Genomic DNA, 6,134 nt, shown 5'->3' on the forward strand with positions numbered 1-6,134 from the left:
CAGAGAGATCTGAAGTCATTCTAATATTCTTCCCTTTGTAGGTAATGGATTTCTTACATCTGGCTGCTTTCAGAATTTTCTCCTTCATATTAACTTTAGTGAAGTTAATTATGATATGCCTTGGGGATGTCTTATTTGGATTGAATCGTGCTGGGGTTCTGAAACTGTCTGCTATCTGAATTTCAGAATCTCTTGGCATGTCTGGAAAATTCTCTTTCATAATTTCATGGAGAAGGGCCTCTGTGCCTTGCGAGGCCATCACTTTCAGGGATTCCAATGAAGCGGATATTAGCCTTCTTCAAATTATCCCAGAGCTCTCTGAGAGAATGATCTGTTTTTTGCTCTCCATTTCATATCCTCTTTGAGAGTTTGGGAGCTTTCAAAAGCTTTGTCTTCAACGTCAGAAATCCTTTCTTCTGCTTCCTCCACTCTGTTACTGAGGGATTTTACTGTCTTTTTCAGATCTTTGAAGGCTACAAATTCTTGTTTCAGTGCATCAAAATCTTTAAATTCGTTAAATTCTTGAGACAACTTTTGAATTTCTCCTCGAATTTCTAATTCTGACTTTTGAATTGCTCTTCAAATTTCTAATTCCTAATTCTCCTCCATTCTATTAATCTTGTTTGCAATCCAAATTCTGTATTCGATTTCTGACTTCTCAGCCAGCTGTTTATGAATGAGATCTTCAGTTACATCTGCCATATCTTTCCTTGGGGGGACTGATCTATTCTGGTTATTCATGTTACCAGAGTTTTTCTGCTGATTCCACCCCATGATTATTTTATACCATTTGACCTTTCCACGGAGCTTTGTCAAGGACCCTAACAGTGCTACGGCCTGAGAAACTGGGGACCTGTTTGGTGTGGTGGGGCTAAGTGGTTCTGTCTTATTTTCAGCTGGTCTCTGTCTGACCCTAGTGAAACAGTTACTCTGGGTTGAAGTCTCAGCTGTGGAGAAATACCAGCAATTAAGTCACTCCGTGTCCCGCAGGCAACAATTGGAAAAGGAAAATCAAACCTTCCTACAACCACACACCCAGGGCACCACTTGAATAGTCCTCAGGTGATTGGCTCAGTTCAAAAGGTCCAAATCAATTATCTCAGTCAGCACCTGTCTCAGATGGGAGAGTTTGAAAGTTCTCTGACAACTGGATCACAGGGGTCTGTTGACAACTCAAATATTTTGATCTCTGCTAGTTTGTTTGTGGGGCACTCCAAGCCATTCTTATGGGGGAGGGGACTCCCATCTTCTTGGTGATGGATTTTTTACCTTTTGTTTATATCCTTGGGGTCGCAGCTCGTCTCAGAGGGGTTTAGGTGCATTCTTCAACCTTCTCTCTTGGTGAAGCCTTAATCCAACAGGTTACTTGCTAAATTTCTGTCCTTTAACTCTCCTTCGGGATGAAAGCCTCTGTAGAAAGCTGGCTTCAGTCAGCCATCTTGTCTGTGCCTCTGAAAATAGTTTCTTTGGAGTCAAAGCTTGCCTCAGCAGGGAAGACAAGCAATTATCTATCTCGTCTTTCAGCTCAGCTCCCCTCCTGCAGCTTTAGTGGGTTCTTTCTGGTCATTATCTCTCGCTGCAGACTGGGGCTTCTATTGACAGCACGCTCCAATCAGCCATTGTCCCCTATTCCCCCTTGTTTTATTGAATGTGAAAATTGGAGTTAGGGAAAATAGCTAATCCGAGGATTTAGCAAAACACCAAACTCATTGAGACCAAATGAGCAAATAAACAGATAAAAAGGCTACCAGACACACAAGCCCACAGATTGACAATCAGAAACACATAGACATACAGACAACAAAATAAACAACTACAATAAAAATAATAATAATCATAAAATATTTGAAAAAAGGTAACAAACAAACAAAAAAACCTCTAAAAATCTGATGTAAACATTCTCAGAGACCATAAGAAGAAGCATAAGAGAGAAGGGAGAAAGGATTAAAAAAAGTGGTGTTCATAAAAAAGTTAAAAAAGAAGTAAGAAAAAATAAAAATTATATATATATATATATATAAATTAACAATAGCTCCTCCAAGAAAATGATGAGGAAAAGAAAAACAAAGGGTACCAACCACAAAAATATTATTCTTATATATATGTAGAAATATATATCTATATGTATGATGTAGGGATCAACTTTCGTAGGAATATAATGCAATATATTTTATGGACACCAGGTGGGCACTGTGATGGGTTCCCAGGCTTATACCTGGTTCATAGTTTACACTGTTACCACAGTAACCACCCTACCTGGCCAATCGACATTTTGGAGTTTATGTAAAATTTTATTGTCTAATTATTATCCAACCTCACCTGCTCTGTTCCAGACAGCACTCCTATCTGACCTCCCAACTTAGTGCAGGAGTCCACGCTTCACAAATCTTTCCACTCTACTCCCAAGTTCTCCTGTAAACTGGCAACTGCAATCAGCTGTGGGGGAGGGTGCTGGCTGCTGCAGGTTTTAGCTCTGCCGGCTCCTGCAGCTGCAGTGCACAGAGACCTTATCCTCAGTTTTTGTGACTCAGAGTCTCACTTTTGAATCTGAACTTTTGAGTCTAGCCACCCACCAGTTCCCTGCACAGCCTGAACTGCCAGCCCACACCAATATTCCCCACCAGGAATGGCCCAGTCTATTTAATCACTCCTGTTGTTCTAGGGGAAGGTGTCTGCCATTTTGGACAATTCAAAATGTCTGTTTCCTGAGCGGGATCCCTTCCCTTCAATTTTCCATTGGGTTGCTTAGCCCCTTGTGGCTCTGAGTGGGACCCCTTTTGGGGTGCTAAACTCGGCACAGGAATAAATTTTCATCAATTGGGTTTTGCCAGGAATTACAAGTTGCTGTCCTCCATGAGGGAGGGGCCTGCCGGCCAGCACCTCCAACCAGGGAAAATCTCTACAACAGAGTCTGTGGTTTTAAATTACACCTCATATACAGCAATCCGCCAGTTCACTGCGCATCTCCAGCTGTCTGTCCACACCAGTAATCCACGCGAGGAAAAGGTCCAGACCCCCCTTCCTCTCACCTGATGACTTGGGAGAGGAGGGCTACATGTCCGTCCCATCCGCCATCATGCTCTGCCTCCCCATTCAAAACTTCATGAATATTAAGGCTGCTACTAACCTAGTTTTTTCTATCTCCAGAAAAAAAATTAAATTGAGAGGCGGAGCAAGATGGCAGCCGAGTAACAGCTTCCTTGCATCTGGGCACCGTGAGTCTGGGGAGATAGGACTCCAGGCATCTCTGGCTGGTGGGAACTGCCTATCATCACTCCTATGAAGATACAGGGAGTCAGCGAGAGACTTCTGGACCCCAAGAGGAGGACTAAAACAGTGGAAAACCGGCAAGTGGTCGCGTGTGTTCAATCCGTCTAAACCCGCCCACAACTGTAAGTTCAGTAGCAGCGAGACTGCAAACCAGAAAGGCCTTACCTGTGAACTGTTTTGATGTCCTTGGACTTGGCACTGAGTTGAACTGCCTTGGGGAAGGCCTGAGCGGGAGTGCGCAGAACTTTGGCCGTTGTCTAGGGCCCCAGTCTGAGCCGCTGAGCCAGACGGAGCTAATAGTGTTTGGCGGTGGGTCACACGGATCCATTGTCAGTGATCTGCCCCGGCAAGCTCTGGCCTCAGGGTCGCAGAGCTAGAAACGGGTGGGAGCTGGTAACCCAGCAACCAAGTAGCCTAAGGGTGGGGTTTGAGCCGCCTTGCAGCCCTAACCCTCAAGGGCAGAGTGAGACCGGTTTTGGCACACTGAGTAAGTGGATAGCCACTTCAGCAGCGATTCCAGCGAGAAAGCTGGGAAAGCTTCTGCTCAGCAAGTTTACAAGTTCAAAGTGCCTTTTAAGTAGGCTGAAGAGAGATTTAGGGTGTCTACCTGCTGGGGTTTGAGAAATCAGCAGCCTCCAGTCGTATCAGAACTGTGACTAACATCTCATACCCCAGAAGACCACGTGTTGCCCAGACAATATTCAATAACATATACAAACTGCTTTGTTTTTGGTTGTGTATTTTCTTCTTCTTTTTTTTTTGGTTTGGTTGTTTTTTTTGTTTGTTTATTTTGACATTGCTGATGTTCTTTTGTTTTTTTAATTTCAATCATTTCCACACAGATCCCTTTTTCTTTCTCAATTTTCCTAGTTTAATTATAATTTCCCATTGCTGCCTTTTTTAATAACTTCAACTTCATTTTTGCTAGTGTTTCTACCGATATAATTTGGTTTTTCACCCAATTTTATCCCCGAAAAGTTTTCTGTTTGCTTCTTTTGGTTTGATTTATAGCATTTTTGTCTTTCCTCTCTACTTGGTGGAGGTGGGGTACTGTGTCTGATCAGGTTAGCAAAGAGCTGCTGACCTCAAGGGAACCATGCAACTGGGCACCCCCAGAAGGTGGGTTTTTTTAAGGTTGTGTCAAAGTACCCTACTGTACACCTATATTGCCCTGTCTCCCTCTTTCTGTGCCTCTCTTCTTTTTGTCAATATTCCTTATACCCACCCCCTCTCCTTTCTCTATCTTTCTTTTTTTCTTATCACTCGGTTCTCCTTTCTTTCATTCCCTTTTTTTGCTCTTCAACCTTCTCACCCTTCTGGTCCTGTAACCCTTAGTCCACAGGCACAAGAACTTAAAGAGCAAGAGGAAGTGAAAGGAAAATTAGGGCAAGGAAACAGATAAAAGAAATCACCCATGAGGAAGAATCAGCAGAAAACTCCAGGCAACATGAAGAAGCAGTCTAGAACAACCCCACCAAGGGACCATGAGGTAGCTACTGCAGATGATTCCACCAGTATAGAAATGTTAGGAATGACAGAAAGGGAATTTAGAATACACATGTTGAAAACAATGAAAGAAATGATGGAAACAATGAAGGAAATTGCTAATAAAGTGGAAAATAACCAAAAGGAAATCCAAAAACAGAATCAAATAAGAGATGAACGATATGAAGAATATAAAAAGGATATAGCAGACCTGAAGGAACTGAAACAGTCAATTAGGGAACTTAAAGAGACAATGGAAAGTATCAGCAACAGGTTAGACCCTGCAGAAGAAAGAATTTCAGAGGTAGAAGACAAAGTTCTTGAGATAACACAGACAGTAAAAGAGGCACAAAAGAAGAGACAGAAAGCAGAACGTTCACTGTCAGAATTATGGGACTTTATGAAGCGTTCCAACATACGAGTTATAGGAGCTCCAGAAGGGGAAGAAGAATGCCCCAGAGGATTGGAAGCCATACTAGAGAATATTATAAAAGAAAATTTCCCAAACATCACCAAAGAGTCTGACACACTGCTTTCAGAGGGATATCGGACCCCAGGTCGCCTCAACTCTAACCGAGCTTCTCCAAGACACATTGTGATGAACCTGTCCAAAGTCAAGACAAAAGAAAAGATTCTGCAAGCTGCCAGGAGTAAGCGCCAGTTGACTTACAGGGGCAAATCCATCAGAGTTACCGCAGACTTCTCTAAGGAAACTTTCCAAGCAAGAAGACAATGGTCATCTACCTTTAACCTACTTAAACAGAACAATTTCCAGCCCAGAATTCTGTACCCTGCTAAGCTAAGCTTCAGAATTGACGGAGAAATCAAATCATTTACGGATATACAAACATTGAGGAAATTCGCCACAACAAGACCAGCTCTACAGGAAATACTTCAACCTGTTCTGCACACTGACCACCACAATGGATCAGCAGCAAAGTAAGAACTCAGAAATCAAAGGACAAAACCTAACCTCCACACTGATGCAAAAGATAAAACTAAGCAATGGACTCTCACCAAATAAGACGAATAGAATACTACGACACTTATCAATTATCTCAATAAATGTTAATGGCTTGAATTCCCCACTGAAGAGACATAGATTGGCTGACTGGATTAAAAAACACAAGCCATCCATTTGTTGTCTGCAAGAAACACACCTGGCCTCAAAAGACAAATTCAAGCTCCGAGTCAAGGGTTGGAAGACAATTTTTCAGGCAAATGGAATTCAGAAGAAAAGAGGAGTTGCAATCTTATTTTCAGATACATGTGGATTTAAAGCAACTAAAGTCAAAAAAGACAAAGATGGTCACTTTATATTGGTCAAGGGAAAAATACAACAAGAAGACATTTCCATTCTAAATTTTTATGCACCCAAT

Source organism: Nycticebus coucang, chromosome 8 (genome assembly GCF_027406575.1).
Source record: "Nycticebus coucang isolate mNycCou1 chromosome 8, mNycCou1.pri, whole genome shotgun sequence".
Lineage (NCBI taxonomy): Eukaryota > Metazoa > Chordata > Mammalia > Primates > Lorisidae > Nycticebus > Nycticebus coucang.